This window comes from Bidens hawaiensis, unplaced genomic scaffold (assembly GCF_021521415.1).
Source record: "Bidens hawaiensis isolate Kalapana, Puna unplaced genomic scaffold, B.hawaiensis_p1.1 tig00419494_1, whole genome shotgun sequence".
Taxonomy (NCBI): domain Eukaryota; kingdom Viridiplantae; phylum Streptophyta; class Magnoliopsida; order Asterales; family Asteraceae; genus Bidens; species Bidens hawaiensis.
The window spans coordinates 416,272-432,039 of record NW_027504880.1 but is presented as its reverse complement, the minus strand read 5'-3'; the positions used below and the strand labels follow the sequence as shown (position 1 = coordinate 432,039).

The following is a 15,768-nucleotide window of genomic DNA, read 5'->3' as shown; positions in this document are numbered from 1 at the left end:
TGCTTGGTCTAGGGTTTGCTGAGAGAGGCTTTCCGCCCTCCAACTTCCCTTTATTCAATGTTAACACTGCAGCTGCTTATGACCAAGCAGTGAACCAGTACGCTGCCTTCCCGCATCCGGTGGTGGAGAAGGTGAATGAAGCTGCTGCTGCTGATGATGGGCTAAACATCCTTAAGACTTTCCTTGGACAGCCGCGCTCTGACGGTGCTGGTCCAAGCGGAGGTGGTCCTGAAGCCTGATCCTGAAGATCCCTTCCCACTGCTAGGATAGACTTAGCTTTGTATAGATTTCTTTTAGGCGGGTAGTTACCCGGCCACTGTTGTAATATATCATTGAAATATACGATTGTTATTCCTTTCATTGGATTCTTTGCTTTATAAACTTATGACTTGCATACTTAGTTTAAATTAGCAATTTTCCAAGTGTTTAGAATAAGTTAACCTGTGAACGTGGTTGATGATGGGTTAGAGTTTTGCTTCCTCCTTCGTGATTGTGCGGGTATAACCGTCACTTGCACTTGGTAGGATGGCTGAACTTTTGCCTTCATCTGACCGCGTGTAGGTTTTTCTTATCCTTTTTTAAGTGTTCATAAGTTAACCTTTTAACGTGGTAGATGGTAAGTTAAGTTTGGCTTCCTTGTTTGTGATTGTGCGGGTAAGACCGTCACTTGCACTTACAAGGATGGCTAAACTTTACCTACATCTGACCTGCGTGTAGGTTTTCCTTAGAACTTTTTTAACATTTTGGCGTTGTGTTTATGCGGGTATTGCCGCCTTCCACACGCAACTACTTCTTCCCGTAAGGGAAGTTCATAGGTTACAAGCTATCAATACATCATGAAAGGAGAATCATTTCCATTAGAAGTGGCTCTAGGCCTTTTCTTTACAAGTTGGAATTGATCTACATATAACATTTGCGTAATTGAGCTCCATTCCATGTTCTAGGGATGGGAGTGCCATCGAGCCTTTCGAGCCGGTATGCGCCCTTTCCCAGAACTTCTTTGATAACGTATGGCCCTTCCCAAATCGGGGCCAACTTTCCTGGGCGTTGTTGGTTCGAAGCCTCGTTGTTACGCAGTATGTAGTCTCCTTCATTGAAATTGCAGAGTTTTACCCGCGTGTTGTAGTATTTTTGCATTTGTCGTTTGTAGTTTTCTTCACGCACGGCGGCTAAGTCTCTGCGCTCTTCGGTTAGCATAAGGTCTAACCGTCTTTCCGCATCATTGTCTTCTGGTTGGATTAAGACCCTTGGTGAGGGTAAACCGATTTCGACTGGGATCATGGCTTCAGTGCCATAAGTGAGACTGAACGGGGTTTCTCCCGTACTGGTCTTCTTCAGCGTTCTGTTTGCCCAAAGGACGTGTGGAAGCTCGTCCACCCAACCGGATCTATGTTCCAAGAGTCTTCTCTTTATGCCTTCGACGATGCTCTTATTTGCTCTTTCCACCTCACCGTTACCTTGCGGGTGTGCCACTGAGGTAAAGGTGTGGGTGATTTGAAGTTCTTTCAGCCACTGCTGTAGCTTCTTGTCAGCAAAGTTGGTGCCATTATCGCTTACCAAATTCTGTGGAAGTCCAAAACGACAAATAATAAATTCCCAAATGAATTTTTTGATATGCTTTGCGGTTGTTTGGGCTAAAGGTTTCGCTTCTATCCATTTGGTGAAGTAGTCAATGGCTACCACTAGGAACTGAACATTCCCAGCTGCTGTAGGAAATGGGCCTGTCACGTCAATGGCCCACTTCTGAAATGGCCACGAGGAAGTGACAGGAACAAGTTCATTTTTCGGGCGATGCGTGTTGGGTGCGTAAAGCTGGCAAGATCTGCATTTTCTGATGTATGCCAACGCGTCCATATGCATCCCCGGCCAGAAGTATCCCGCGTTGTTTAGCTTGGCTACCACAGCGCGGGGGCCTGCGTGTACTCCACAGATGCCTTCGTGAACCTCCCTTAGGAGGTAGTCAGCATCTTGGTTGTCCACGCATCTTAACAATGGGCCAAGAAAGTTACGTCTGTAAAGGGTGTCATTGACCAGCTGATAATTCAGTGCTTTACAGCGTAGTTTTCTTGCCTGTGACTTTGACTCTGGTAACGTTCCTGCTTCAAGGTATTTTATTATTGGGGTCATCCATGTTTCTGTACCGGTTTGGATGACACAAATTTCCTTGTGCGGGACTGATGGTGTTTCGAGGAGTTCAACGCGGATGTCCTTTCCCAAGTGGGTGAAGGCCAGTGATGCAAGCTTGCTTAACGCATCCGCAGATTTGTTTTCGCTGCGCTTGACGTGTATCACTTTACAATCATTAAAATCGCGCATGATGGCTTTGGCCTGGGCAAGGTACAGGGCCATTGTGTCGTTCACAGCCGTGTACGTCCCGTTTATTTGGTTTGCCACTAGCATGGAATCTACATGGGCTTCCAAATTTTTTACACCCATTTTACGCGCAATCCTCAATCCGGCCAGGAATGCTTCATATTCAGCTTCGTTATTCGTACTTGGAAAATCCAGCCGAATAGCATAAGTATATTCCTGGCCTGCTGGATTTGTTAATTTTAACCCTGCGCCTGAACCCTCGTTACTAGCTGCTCCATCAGTGTAGAGTCGCCAGACCTCATTGATTTCGTGTGCTGGGGAGGGTTGAACCTCCTCCTGGCACTCTTTCTCCCGTGAAGCGGGGACTTCTGCAATAAAATCAGCCAGGACCTGGCCTTTAATGGCTGGTCTCGGCTTGTATTGAATCGCATATTCTCCCAATTCAATTGCCCATTTGGCTAGACGTCCCGATAACTCGGGTTTGCCTAGAACATTTGAGAGTTTGAAGTTGGTGAGAATAGTGATTGGGTGACCCTGGAAATATCGTCTCAACCTGCGTGAAGCGTGTATAAGTGCCAAGACTAGTTTTTCCAGGGTAGAGTACCGGGTTTCCGCGTCTGCCAGCACGCGGCTAACATAATAGATTGACATCTGGATGCCTTTTCGTTCTACAAGCAGGACTGCCCCGGTTGCTCTATCTGTTGCGGAGAGGTATAGGATTAACTCCTCCCCCGCTTGTGGTGCTGTGAGTGTTGGGAGTTCGATCAGGCGTGATCGAATCTCCTGAAAAGCTGCTTCCGCTTCTGGTGTCCAGCGGAAGTGCGTTTTCTTTAAACAATTTCTTAGCGTTGACACAAAAGGGAACGACCTATCCGCATGGTTTGCCAAAAAGCGGTTAAGCGCGACTAGTCGTCCATTCAGTGTTTGAGCCTGTTTTATGGTGGTAGGTGATTCCATTTTGACAATGGCTTCGACCTTTTCAGGGTTCGCTCTGAAGCCATCTTTAGTAATAATGACTCCCAAGAACTTCCCTTCTTCCACCCCAAATGAACACTTGCTCGGGTTGAGCTTCATGTTTATCTTTCTGAGCGTGTTGAAAGTTTCGTCAATGTCTTTCAACATCGCCTCTGGCTCGGGGCTTTTGATGACCAAATCATCCATATAGACTTCCAAGTTTCTCCCAATTTGGGCGTGAAACTCTTTGTCCATTAGTCGTTGGTACGTGGACCCCGCGTTCTTAAGTCCGAATGGCATCATTTTATAACAAAATGTGCCATCGGGCGTCCGAAAGGCGGTTTTGTCCTGGTCATCTACAGCCATGTGGATTTGATGGTACCCCTTATACGCATCCAAGAAGCATTTAAGGCGAAATGGTGCCACCGAATCCACCTTGAGATCAATTTCTGGCAACGGATAACAATCTTTGGGGCATGCTTTATTCAAATCTTTGAAATCTATGCACATGCGCCATTGTTTGTTATTCTTCGGTACCATTACGGGATTTGCAACCCATGTTTGATATTTGCTAACGCGCACGATGCCCGCGTCAAGGAGTTCCTTGACTTGGGTTCTGCACGCGTTGGTTTGCTCGGGCCCCATTACTCTGCGCTTTTGTACGATCGGCGTAACGGCCGGATCGCATTTGAGCTTATGCTCTGCCTTACTCCGGGGTACACCAGTCATGTCGGCTGGTGTCCACGCAAAGATGTCTGCGTTTCGCTGCAGTAAGCGCTTGAGTAAGGTGCGTGTTGGATCAACAATTGTCGGGCCAATGGTAACGGCCTGATCGGGATATTTCTCATTGAATGCCCACTTTTCAGGTTCAGTGATGGTTTGTTTGGCCATCTTCGGTTTGGGTTTAGAGGAGACGGATGCGATGCATACCTGGGGAATGCCCGTGATCATCGCTACGCCTTCAGTTGTTGGCCATCCCATCATGCCGTGGACTGAGGATACCACGGCGTTGAATCTTGCCATCCCGTCTCTCCCGAATAGGATGTCATACGTATGATGTGGTTTTTTCATTACAACAAAATCCACATCCTCCGTGCGTGAATAATTCCCATCGGTGAGAGTGACGGGGAAAGATAGGGTGCCCAAGGGAGTGTTCATGCTGCCGTCAAACCCTTCCATTGAAGCGTAGACCGTCTCCAGGCGTTCCTTGTCTTCATCGTCTAGCTTGTCGAAGAACTGCCTGTACATCACTGTCGACGATGCGCCATTGTCAACGAGGGTGCGGGAGGTGATGTAGTGCCCCAGCTGGCTTTTAATGACAATGGGGCCTTCTTTGTTTGGGCCTCCCGGCACTCGCGGGAAGCGCACTTCTGCTTCCTTCCATGCGCATGGTTCGGTCATCGGTCTCTTTCTTCCTCTGACCTTACCATGGACCATGTTGATGCTGATGTCGACGGGCTTTCGTCCGTTACCCCTGTACCTGTTGTCGTTCCTTCCTCCCTTCTTGATAGATGCCACGAGGTGTGCGAGCCTCCCATCCTTGACGAATGTCTCGACGATGTCCCTCAAGGATGTGCACTCCTCAGTGCTATGGCCCTTTGTCCCATGGAAGTCACAAGACTTGCTTTGATCCGCATTGGGTTTCTGTCGGATCGCTGGGGCTTTTGGCCATGGCAGTTTTTCCGTGGCAAATATCTCCGTGACGCTCTTGGTGAGTGGCGTCCAACGGTTTTTCCGGTTCGAAGGGTGCGTGTTGTCCCTTCCGCCAACCAGAGGGCGAGAGCTTGAGGGGGTGTCAAAGTTTATCCTTGACTGCCAAATACCTTGCCGCCTCTTTTTGTTTAGCCGGGCGGTTCTCACATTGTTCTCCCTTGTCCTCTGTGTGTAGAGGTTTGTATTCTGGGGGAGATCTCTTCCCAGCTGTTTCTCCGTTTCGGCAAAGCGTTTGGCTGCCGTCATTATGGCATCCCATGTGGATGGCATGCCGTCTTTACCTGTCAGAGTGCGGATAAGTTCTGGGTACTCAGCGCCCTGAATGAAAGCGGCGCGAACGAGGTCTTCGCTGATGTTGCCCAGACTCAGCTTCTTGGAGTTGAAGCGGGTGATGAAGTCCAGTAAGGATTCATCCTCTTCTCTCACACAGTTGAGGATCGTCCACTGCTCCTCAGTGTGCTTCCTCTGTTGACTAAACTGTTGACTGAACTTGTTCTGGAAGTCTGCCCAGTCATAAATGTGGTGGACCGGTAAACGGTCGAACCATGCTCTGGCTGCTCCTACCAGAGTCATCTGGAACATGTAGCACCACGTGGGTTCCGTCCAGTTACTGACGGTTGCCCCCGCAATGAACCTGTTCAGATGGTCATCTGGGTCGGATAGGCCATCGTATGTGCCAATGTTGGACATTTGTTTGGCACTCCTCGGGGCGATTGCTTCTGCAATGTCCCTTGCAAATTTTGACCTTCCTGCGTTTGTGGCAGTAGGTCTAAAGGCCTTGGAGAAGTCACGCGGGCTTTTTTCCGTGACTGGTTGGAATGCTTCCCCAAAATTCCTTTTTGGCTGGGGATCCGTTTCCTTACGCTTCCCTTTCGCCCTATGGCGAGGGTTCGCGTCGGTGTCGGAGTCTTCCTTCTCGTCGTCTGAGTACTCGTACTCACTACTCATGTTGAGGTGCTGGCGAGTACTACCGAATTCCTCAGCTTGTTGGACTGAACGCAAGCGTTAGTCCAACTCAGCCTGAAATTCTCTTTGACGTGCCTCGGCCCATGCCTTCACTTGATCAAGTGTTTGGCGAGGGGCTCGAGTTCGTTTTTCCAGCTGGGCATCAGTGAATCCCAGTGGAATATTTACTCCACTTGCCCCTACATGAGTGACTGGGGTAGTGTTCGTAAAATGTACTTCACTTGCCCCAGCTTGGGTGGCTGGGATAGTGTTTGTAAACATTGTGTTGCCGGTGTTTACCCCAGTGGCTGGGGTTGTGGTTACCGGAATTTCTCTAGTCATCTTGGAAGTTTTGAAAAACTGGAGAAAGATGTAGTTCTAGCTTTATGCACGGATGGCGCCAATGAAGAAACACTAAGTGACCCCGGGCAGATTATGGGTAATCTGGGGGCTAAGTAATGTTTCCCTCGAAGGTTAGGTCCAGCAGAGTAAGTTGTACTTCAGGGAACCTGCAAAACAGACACCGTGAGCTCGTCACTGAGAAGGGGGGGGGTTCCTCCTTGTGACCACCCTCCGGCGTGAGAATCAGTCTATATTGCTCTTTAAATATAAAAGTATATGAATACTATTAGAGCAATTATCAAGTAAGTTATACGAGATAGTAGATGATGAAATGATAATACCATTTGCTGTCTTTTATAGCCGAAGGTGGGTTTCCAAGGGGTTTAGCCGGCCCAACACGCTACCAACTGTAACCTATGCACGTGCCCTACCTGTGAGTGGTGGATAGGTAGCGGCTGACACAGAGCAGGCGTGCCGTGCACTCTTCGTCTTCTACCAACTGCAGGCTAGGCACGTGGTCTGGCAGGAGTTGGTGGGCAGGCGGCGGCTATTGGTCACAGTGCTGTGGCGTGCTGTCTGCCACGCTGCTGTCAGTGAGCTGTCGCATTCTTGGTCAGATCTTTTGTCTTTACCTCGTCAGGTATCACGCAAAAGATCCTCCATCATACGGACTGGCCCATTTTGGCGGGAGTTTTCCCCCTCCCGCCTTTGCTCATTCTTTCAGGTGACACTGAATATTTGTAAGTGTTAAGCCTTATGCGTGTAGCTATGCTGTGCGGGTAGCCTTCCCTGATGGCTTGTATCCGCAACTGCGGGAACAGGCGGGTTACTTTACCATTGGGAGGCTTTTCCCTGCGTATGCAGCTTGCATACTGCGCGTAGGCTTCTCTGAGCATGGTGGGTCCTGCGGGAGTAGATGGTCTTTGCGCAGACATCCCTGTTCAAGGTGAGTCATGCGGGACCAACTGAGCCCTGCTGGGACCTACCTCTTCAGAAACCTAGATTAGGAAACAAGAATAACATCTAACTATATATAAATAAAAAACATTTACTAAAAATAAGAAAATTTGGGCAACAAGTAGTTAACTTTGGTCCCCGAACTTTAGATCTCTTCCAAACCACTCCATTAGATTTTCCGCACCACCCTTCGGTTATATCAACATTGTCAAATGCAATAGCTTTGTCATATAAAAATATTTAAGTGTGCTACATGCATGGTGTCTTTTTCCCTACCGGTCGAGGGTTCAAGTCATGTTATGAACTGTGGAGTAGAATTAGGAAATTATATGGGTGTGGGTGCTGCTCCAAAGGAAAAATGTGACTTTATATTATATGCAGCATGTAACTTTGGAATGGAATTTACACTTCCAGATGTCCAAGAGATCTTCCATTCCAAAGGCACCCCAAGACCATGATAGTAAGACCACTCGCTATGGGGTGCCATGGAAGAGGAAGAAGGGCACCGTGGAGGAGGGAACACCGCCAGGGGGCATGGTGGAGGCGGGCGCGGAGGGGGGAGCGGCCATTCAGACGACCGGCGCCATACAAGAGCTCTCTCTCTCTCTCCTCTCTCACATACACACATACCATAACGGGACGGGCTTCGATGCCCCTCACCATAGCGGATAGCCTAACAGGTTCTTTGGTGCCAACAGTTATATTCACTTAAAAAAACACACTACATATTTTCTACTCCTATCTCATAATTATATTACAACTAGTTTTTAGTATAATTATGCTATAGTTGGGTTTGAGAGCCGCATTGTAATCTAAGTCGTCGTATTATAATATAATTATGCTATAGTTGTTGAACGATAATATAGTTCACAAAAGATATGACCAATGTGTTTTTCATTATACAAAAGAAGGTTTTCTCAGTGTTAGGCTGAAGTACTTTAGTGCTATCTATGGCATCATTTGTTGTGGTATCTTTGGGTCCGTGTTTCCATTTATGACAACCATGTCTTTGCAGCTTATGTTCATCATCTCGATCACATCTTCGTTGAAGAATATGGCATCGGTTGTCCATGTTTTATTTGAGATGGCCGTGTTTACACAGTACCTTGCGGAATCATATTAAGGTTGTTATTTTTTGTGGATTATGAGTGGAAAATGTATTTATATGAGTTGGTACTTGTACCTTGTTGTCGAACAGTTTGTGTGTTGTGACTTTGCTTTCAACCATCATGATGGGTTGCCGATCTGATCATCCACCAACATCTCTACCACCACTAACAAAGAAACCAAATACGATCAAATATCATCGAGAGAGGGAGACGAAGTTGGAAGGGTATGGAAACAAATGGCAAAAAAAGTGTTTTGGATATACTGACCATGCGGTGACCAAGTGTAGCAGCTGGTAACAATCACTATAGCATAGCATACAACTGATTAAGCACAAATGAAAATGAACAGTAACAATGTGAATTATACTCAAGATATTTAATATATATGTATATATATATATAATCTAATAATTCCCTTCAATTTCGGATATACAAACCACCTTGTGACAACTTCTAGTGTTTAATAATACCCCACTTTAGGATTACACGAAAAGCTGTTATTTAACATAGAAAATTGTATTGCAATAATCATGTGTATGCACATGATAAGCATTCTACAACATCAAGCATGAATGGAAATGTGTATTCAGTAGAATGAGTATTAAATCTTAACTCTTGAGGTTTAAAAACCCATGGGCAAAAAGCGGGTTCATTAAAACGAGTCGTTCAAAACGCACCAGCAAATAAGTGCACCTGCATACGACAAAAGAGAAAACAGTTAATACTATCAAGTAGTCAAAAACAGGTTCGCTTGAGTTGACCCTTTGATGAATTTATAGATGTTATGTACACGCTCATATACAGTCAAAAAGACAGGTATATTTTACACGCAAAAAATACCGCCTCACAAAATTAATGCCCAAAAACAAAAATTAAGATGTACAATGATGCAAATTTTGGATGATAGAATGCCGATTTTACTTTGATGCATTTAAGATGCCACCGACTTGCAATATTGATGATAAAGGCAATAAAGAGATATGTGGGAAACTTTTGCTAGATAATACGAGCTTCGAGATATATATAATGGCCCAAGTTAGTATATCAGATAAAAGTTATACAAATAAAAGGCTCGTTTAAACTCACAAGCTTAATCGAGCACGATCAGTGAAGCTAGGGCTTGTTCATTAAACGAGCTTATTTTAAGGCTCAGCCCCATTTAAGCCCGGCTCGAAGTTTCTAATACCTAGTGAAAGATGAATTGATCACCTGCTGAAATTAATTAAATTTCCGTTGCTACTTTTTATTATCAACAAGGGCTTGTTTCTCTTCACCAAGATCTCTCAATCAAGCACATTGCAATGCTGATTTAGCAAACCCTAGGTCTTCATCTTGACACGAATCAGGGCCCACATTACTCATTTTTCCAAGAAACTTCTGGTCTAGAAGAATGTTACCGAGCTTTAGGTCACAGTGAACTAACTATAAACAAATTCACAAGCCACATTATAACCAACTACACCCAGGAAGTTTTCTAATTCCCATTTCGCTCATCTGATTCCTTACACGGTTAACATCAGCCCACTGATTCGAAGCTGCATAGATATAGGATAACAACACATAATTAGCAGCATTTAGAGGCTCAATCTTAAAAAGCCGACCCGCGACCTCTTCACCTAATGCCACATCACTATGTATCCTACAAGCAAAAAGAAGAGCACCCCAAGCACCAGCATGCGGCTCCATAGGCATGTCTTTAAGAACATTATACGCCTCGTTTAACCTTCCCGCACGACCAAGAAGACTCACCTTACAAGCATAGTGATCTATAGAAGGTTTCAAAGAGTATTCATTAACCATAATATCAAAAAAGTGGCAACCTTCATCAACAAGTTCGGCATGACTACACGCACTCAGGATGATCGTGAACGCAACATAATCAGGAGTCAACCCTTCTGATAACATTTTGTGAAAAAGGTCAACAGCCCGGTCAGCATGACCGTGAACCGACAGTCCCTGTATCATTGAACAATAAGATATTAAGTCACGTGAAGGCATTTTTTCAAACAATGTCGCCGCACGCTCCAAATTCCCACATTTTACATGCATGTCCACCAGTGCAGCCGTCACGTGACTTTGACCAAGGTCAACTGAACTTTGACTCAAATAAAAATCGACCCGGTTAGCCAACTCCCAGTCTCCAGCTTGTGAACACGCAGACATTAAGCTCACCATTGCATACTCATCAGGCATAATATTCCTAGCAACCATGTCATTGAACACTTTAACCGCCTCCTTAGGCTGACCATTTTGCGCATAACCAGATATCAAAGCAGACCACGAAACAACATCTTTATCCGGCGATTGATCAAACAAAGCCCGCGCCGACGCCATGTCACCCGACTTCGCATACCCATCAATCATCGTATCAAACGAAACCATATTCTTATCCGGCATTTCATCAAACAACTTCCTCGCACTTCCCATATCCCCCGACTTCACAAGCCCATTAATCATCACATTCCACGAGACCACATTCCTTTCCTGCATTTCATCAAACAACTTCTTTGCCTCCAAATAATCCCCATTATTCGAATACCCGACAACCATAGAAGTCCAAGTAACCTCATTTCTCACAGGCATTTCATCGAACACCTTCCGTGCACTCCCAATCTCCCCACATTTCCCATAAAAATCAACCAAACTCGACCCGACAAACACATCGGATTCCGCCCCATACTTAACCACCAACCCATGAACAACCCGCCCTTGTTTCAACGCCAACACGCCACCACAAGCTTTCAAAACCAAAGGAAACGTGTACTTATCAGGACCCACATCACAACTTTGATGCATTCGTTTAAAAAAATTAAAACTTGTGGTGAAAGATGAGTGTGTGCAGTGGGCTTTCATAAGGGCATTCCAGACATAAATATTGGGTTGCAAAACCCGGTCGAATAGAGTGGAAGCATACGCAATCTGATTAGGGTAAATTGAGCTAGAAATAGAGATGAATTCGCTTACGAGAACGTGGTCTTGTTCGGAGCCTTTGCGGATAATTAAGGCGTGAACTTGTTCTAGGGTTTTAAGGGTTTTGCAGAGTTTTAGGAGAATCCATGTTGACGGAGATGAAGATGACGGACCCACCATGGTGATGTTAATTGAATGTATGAATTTATAAAAGAATTGAAGTAAAGGAGTATAGTAAGTTGATTGAATTGAATTGAATTGAATTGAATTTGATTTAGGTTACTGTAAAAGATATGAGTAGAGGAAGAAGACGTGGTAAAAAAAATTGGGTTTTTATTATGGGCCGATGTGTGTTTATGGGTTAGGTCTGGGCCGTGATGCTCTTGTTATTGGACCAAGGGCCAGTAGAAAGAAAAAGTCGGAAGTTGTAGTGATAGCGTAGGGCGGTTCATGAGCCGAGCCGAACCGAGCAAAGGGTTGCACGTTGCTTGGCTCGTTTAAAACCTAACCGAACCGAACGGCTGAAATGCGAACCGAGCGGAAATCGAAACGAGCCAAAATCGAACCGAGCATTTTTCGATTGAACATCGAGCGATTTTCGAGCATTATTTATTTCTTTTTCACTTTAAAATTTTCAACAAGAAATAAGTTTGAAGGTTGTAAATAATATATTTTGTAAACAAATTAGTAGTTTTTAGACAAACGTATTATAGGTTGTAAATTTTTAGGAGAAAAAAATTTGAAGTGAGATATAATGAACATGTAAATTAACTTTTGTATTCTAAAAACTTGAATCAAACTAATAAAACTATAAAATTGACAGAATAGAAACAATTTAAAACGGTTTAAAAAATTGTATACTTATATTTTATGTGTGTTGCCTATATATTTATATATTGTTCATATATAATTATATATAAAATAAATTAAAAATATTCGAGCCGAACTGAACCGAGCAGACCTTTGCTCGTTGTTTGGCTTGTTTACAAACTGAACCGAGCAGAGCGGCTCGTTTACAATCGAGCGAAAAACGAGCGAGTAGTTTCCAAGCAAATTCCGAACGAGCGGCGAGCGAGTTCGAGCGTCGAGCAGTTTGGACGGCCCTAGTCGGAAGTTGTAGTGATAAGTGAAGCAAGAATTGCTAAAAAAATCTGTGTTATTTAATTAAACTAGAGGTGGACAAACCGGTTTTTTAGGAACCGAACTGGTTATGGGTTTGGTCAACAAAGTCGAGAAGCGGGTCAGATAGGAATCGGTTCTGGGTATGGTCGAGCTTTTAACCTAGTATAGGTCGGGTTTAGATTTTGATCTGGTAGAGGAGGAACCAGTTCGGCTCCGGGTATGGGTTTTCTAAACTTAAATGCCTAGTTCGTACCCACAAGTCAGGTTCGAAAAACCGGGTTTTATGACCACCTCTAATTTAAGAGTTGTAAAATTTTAGCTTGAAAGAAAACGTAGTATTGATTATGTTGGATAAATGAGGAAGCGGAAGTATTATTACTTATAGGTGCTAGCCTTTTATTTTTTTTTTGGCTTTTATCTTTCCTTGTTACGTTTTAGTTATTTTAGAGTACAAGTTTTAGTCCGTGGTTGAATGCCTGATGTGTACATAACGTCATAACGAGAGAGAGTTTTAGTCGGCCTGATACTACAAACTTATGGAACGCATTTTTTTAGATCTTGTATTTAAAGCAAATGACACACACCAACAAACTATACACAGGACGGTGGTCACATGTTTTGTCTGTCTAAAAGTGTTATAATGAATTGTTACAATGCCAAAGTAAATGGAGTCTACAAGCGTTAAAAATCATGTTAGCCTAAATTTGACTAGTGAGATACAGATTAAATGGTGGGAATGGAAAAAATGATTATTGTTAAAATCATTCATAAACCTAGGGGTTTTACAAATTCAGATATCCAAAGTTTTGGATATTTGAAAATTTCAGATATTCTAAAATTCATATATCCGGACATTTTGGGTTCTGAATTTCGAACAATTAGGATCTGGTTTTGAATTCGGATTTTTTTCGCACTCTTAAAGAAATCGCATATTTACTAAACTTCAAATAAAAACTAGCGTAATTCGAATTTCATGTATTTAATGTCATCTTAAAGATACAAATATCTGATTTACTTTGTTCACAAAAGGGAAAAGGTCTATTTTGAGCCGGTTATAAAAAACTGATATTTGTAAGTTTGAGTATACATATGATAAAACAGAAACACCAAACCTGTATTGATGTAAAATTGGTTATAATTTTGTTTTCGGTGATTTAAATGGGATAAAATGACATTAAAGTCTGCATACACAATATTCTTCATGTTAATCTAAGTATGCAACATCGTATTACGAAAATGTAATACGTTGTGATATTGTAATTGTTTTATACCACCTTTGAAAGTTTCTTAAGGAACTTGATAACTTAGTAATCATGAAAAACATGATCATGGTGGTCCCATGTTTTTTCTTTAACAAAAAACTTTGTATTTTCAATAAAATAATAGAGATTAAATAATTGGCCAACAAAAGTTGTTGGTCATTAACAAATGGAATAATCGTGTAAAAATATTGTTTAACACTTGCAAAAAAAAAAAAAAAAGGTTAGACATAGTATGATTCTCTAGACGTTTCAATTTTACTTCAAGAAATGTAGACTAGTGATATTTTGTTCCTTCTCTTGTAAGGAGGTTTAATGAGGAATTGCAGAGACAATCAGACAATATTAACTTAGGCTAGGGTTTGTAATCATCAATCCGAAATAGAAATTAAACTCATGTGCACTGAATTCTAAAGTATATTTTAGTTCTAAAAAGTTTATATATACCTAGTGAAGAGATATGGTCCCAGATTCGGGTTGTGTCCGGGTACAAACTAAAATAGACCAAGCTTATTACAACTAATTGCACTGTTAATTAAAAAAAAAACCCAATGATTCTTCAAACATAATTACAAAGATTATCGCAAGAAAAATTCTCTACCTAAAGTAAAAGATTTCATGGATACGAGGCAACCTTGTCACCTTTAAACGCCTTGTGTCTCTTATAGTCTTATTGTACATGTATACGACGACTTGCAACAATAAAAAAACTTATTGTTAGAGAAGGATAAACGGGCTAGAGAACCACAACTCATAGCTTTTAAAGGAAGAAGGAATTTAACATGGAATATAACAAACTAGGACAAAAACGGCCAAGCGGAGAGTTAGATAAATCGGGAATTGAAGATATCTGGTTTTGGGCTTTTTTAGATGTGTTATTCACATTTCGTTACTCAGACTAATTTTATTGTATTTTATCTAATTGAGCTTTATACCTCGCTAGCAAGATCATCATAACATGAAAACTTTTACGAGCCAAATTAGTTCGATCTTTTAACAAACCATTTTCAGGCAAATTACGATTCCCTTCTTGGGTTAACACTATTCCATTGTTATATAGCATTATACCATATAAGTGGAATCACTTTGGCTTTGCCAAAACTCAAAAGCTTTAAATCTGTACTTTTTAATGCCTAAGGATTCATATGGTTAGGTTCAGAACCTTGAAGGATCAGAAACAAAAATAAAAGTGGACCAAAAAAATGCTTTGGAATTTGGAGGTCCCTCTTTTTCACTTTTCGGACGTACATGAAATCGGCTATAGTACAGCCACGTGGGCCAGTAAGAACTGCCAATTATTATGTCTACGTGGATTATCAAGGGCATCAACTTTATTTATTTTGAAGAGTCGTGTAACGCAATTATTCAAGAAAATTGCCCCTGACCCCTTAAGTCCACTAAGAATTTCATTCTATATATTTGTTGATTATGAAGATCTTTTTATTTATTAAGTTGTTATTTATAGAAAATTGCCAAACTAGTTAAGTTGACCAACTTTTTTACTAAAATAACCCTAGCCATAACCCCTTGAACAAAAAATAAAACCCTAGCTGCCGGGTAAGGCCTAAAAACAGTTAGCTAAACTTTTGAACCATCAACTAAGCACTAACATAAAAGCCCATAGCTTCCGTCTGAGGCTCCGAGCCCTAATTTCCAGTGTCTGGTTTATAAATTTTTTGGGCAGTGTATTATGGTAAAATTTGTATTACTTATCGGTTATGGCCAACTCAACCTTTTTGGAGCCTAAAAAAAATTGTAAATCACAATTTTTCTCATAGACGAAAATCACGAAATATATTCATTATTTTACAACTATAACATGTGAGTATATGCTAACAAACTTTTCATGCGCATTTCTAAAAGACGCAACATCACACATTCAACATAAATTTGAAAGAGTGAAGGCTAATTAAAAATTTAAATATTGTTTTTCTACTACCGAATTATATCTATATATCACTTTAACCAGATGAGACGTCATAAAAAAACCATTTTACTAGTACATAATGAAAAAATAAACATCCTTTGTTTTTCAATTAACTTTGAGAGGCTTTGCATGGCTTACTTTTAATCCATTTGGTTCATCAAATTTCTAAAACGGAGAAAACGCCCAGGACCAAAAATGTATTCCTTGATTAACACGT

At 42.3% G+C, this 15,768-nt stretch overlaps 1 pseudogene; it reads right to left on the bottom strand.

The window, feature by feature from the left end:
• Positions 1-9,779: 9,779 nt before the first annotated feature.
• Positions 9,780-11,423, bottom strand: LOC143609152 (putative pentatricopeptide repeat-containing protein At5g37570 pseudogene; annotated as a pseudogene).
• Positions 11,424-15,768: the final 4,345 nt, after the last annotated feature.